Below are 2,922 nucleotides of genomic sequence, written 5' to 3'. Positions count from 1 at the left end.
TGATCAACACTTTATCTGATGGTATTATAAATTATTACCTTGCTTCGTAACTATTTGATTTATATGTTGATATCTTGAGCATGTGATTATTAATATCAACATCACATTACATATGCATAAACATCCTAAAGCAAGAAAACCAATGTTGTGTTTAAGTGCTCAGCTGTGTGGGGTTGTGTAAATGCTTGAGTTGTGAAGATATTCAATGGCTAGAAAATGCCTTGAACACAAAATAATGAAACCTTGTATGTGTCAAGCGTCAAGGGAAATGCTTGAATATACAATTGGGCGTTAGGGGAAGTGCCTATATAACAAAGTGAAATTGAGAATTTAATTATAAAAATTAGGCTTAAAGGATGAATGGGGGTTAACTCATATTCCCATCACCTTCCACCTCCAGTTGCACCCACAGACCTCAGATCTTCGATGAAATTCGACGAGGAGGGAGTGATAGAGAGAGAGGGAGAAAGAGGAAGGGAGTGAAAGAGAGAGAGGAGGGAGAGAGAGGGAGGAGAGAGAGAAGATCTTCTGCTGAGAGGAATGGAGGGGGAGAGAGAGAGAGAGCTGCAGAGAGTGAGATCGAAGAGAGAAACCAGTCTGCAGATAAGATATAGAGAAAGGTGGGGTACTGGGGTAGGTGCAGCTATATTTTCTTAGGGTTAGTAGGTTTTCTTTTATTAAAAGTTTATGGACTTTTTTTTCAAGATTTGTAGCAGACCCAATTTTAATTATTTTTAAAGAAAACTAGGCCCAATAATAATTATGATCTTAGAAAAACTATAAAGTTTTATACAATACTTATATTTTACAACAAATAGTTATTTTTGTAAATTTTGGATTTTATTTTTTTCAATAAATATGCTTTTTTTTTCTTTTTTGGTGCGAACATGGACTTGTTTATAAAATTATACTATAAATTTATTTGAAAAATATAAATCGGCCTAGCTACCTAGGTGCTAGGCCCCAACCCGTTGCCCAACTAGTGCCTAGTGTCTTTTAGAACCATGATTTTATGTAGTAAACTCAAACGTTTATTATGTAAATTTTTGTTATACGATGTATTGTGTAATTATTACAAATAATTTTGTTTTATTTTCCACCATGTCTTGGTTATAGAATAGCTAAGATATGACTCATACCCTAATTCGTGAATCGTCCTTATTCACGGGTCGTGGTGTGATAGCAAGCTACATTACTTCTTGGCATTCTTCGAGAACAGAGTGTGTCCTTCCCCTTAACGACGGGAAGGTTGACTCATCAAAGTCACAATCCACCAACCAGGTAGTATCCTTCAAGGGTCTCAATAACGTATAATTGAAGGAGACACATAACTGACCTAAATCTCTTTCCTTCCTTGAGGGTCCACTTTGGAACGTTGCGGAGGTGTAATCGGCACATGTACAACACGCGCAAATGCGAGACCTCTAGCTCGTACCTGGTCACCAATTGTTGTACAGGAAAAAGTTGGGTGGCAATGGGTCTCATTACCAAGGTTTACATGGTATGGTTAACTTGATGTGGCTACCCTCGCAAATTACAAATATCCCTAATTCAATAAAGAGAATCAGTTGTCTAATCAGTTGAAGAATCAACGGCCTATTCATTTGAGGAATCAATGGCTCAATGATTACACCAATTAGTGGACGAACATAATATCCTACAACAATCACACTTTCTTTTTCTCTTATTGGACTCATTTTATTTTTTTAGTTAATTTGAATAAATAAAGAAAATTAACAAACAAAACAAATGAAGAAGTTTAAAATGACAAAATTTGAAGAGATCACAAATGACACATCATATTTTTATATATAAGATAATGACAGACCTCTTTTAATTAATACATGGAATAGGTTTATTCACCGAATGGCATAGTTATGCAAATGTTAGATTTTTACTTAATAAACAATTGAGATTGAAAGTGAGTCGGTGAACAAAATTTGGTGAGGAAGAGCACTATGGTTGTACATTATTCCTTTGATAAGACTCAAAGTAATGTCAAGATCTGCCACGAAGTATTACAGGCTTAAAGTAATGTTGAGTTACTACGTAATATATTCTTCTTTACTTGTAAGTATAATTTTATTTTCGAATCTCATGATGATGAATTTTATACCAATTCATAACCTTACCGTTTAGTTTAGATTTATATCATTATATTAAAAATTAATAATTTACAATCATATCATTTTATTAACAAAATGATATATGATTGTACAGTACTCCCTTAATTTAGTGTTATAGGAATACACTAGCAATTGATACCCGCGCATTGCTGCAAGCTAAAAATTTGTATGAAAGGCTGTTTACAAAATATAAAAGATTAATATTGTTTATATTGACAGCATTAAGAAGATTTTCACATACCAAAAATTTGATTGATACGGATCACATACAAAAGATCGTAGATTAGTTTTTAAGTGGATGGCAAAAAGATTAGATGTGTGCTTATGTAAGTAGTTTTTGTGGCTTTTGATTCAATAGTAGGACTTGTATATAAAAGATTGTGAAATACATGCAAAAAGGTATCAGAAAGTATTGTTTGATTTACATTGATAACAGATGATAAAAGTTGTTCACCAGAATGTCAAAAGTTTCCCCGTAGTATTCTTGATTGCCAAGAAAGCAGCCTAGATATCAAGAAATTTATAACATCTAATTTAACAAAATTCATTGTTTTGTCTATATGAATCCTAGAATGTCATTGCACTCGGTTCTGTGTCACGTCTTCTGTTAGATCCAAGTACTTTTAAGTCTTTTTCTAATAGAAAACTGTAAAGGATGTAAAGTAGACATGAAATGATAACTTTATTGGTAGAATGAAAAGCATGTCTACTCTAAACCACATCTTTTTCACTAATAACATCTTACTTTTTTTTTTTTTTTTTTTTTTCAAAGAAATGCAAACAGACATTCTAGTAA

This window comes from the organism of the source record quoted next, unplaced genomic scaffold (assembly GCF_019419815.1).
Source record: "Pyrus x bretschneideri cultivar Hongxiangsu unplaced genomic scaffold, Pyrus_bretschneideri_v1 Contig100, whole genome shotgun sequence".
In the NCBI taxonomy this organism is placed as follows: domain Eukaryota; kingdom Viridiplantae; phylum Streptophyta; class Magnoliopsida; order Rosales; family Rosaceae; genus Pyrus; species Pyrus x bretschneideri.
Note: the sequence above shows the minus strand (reverse complement) of the source record.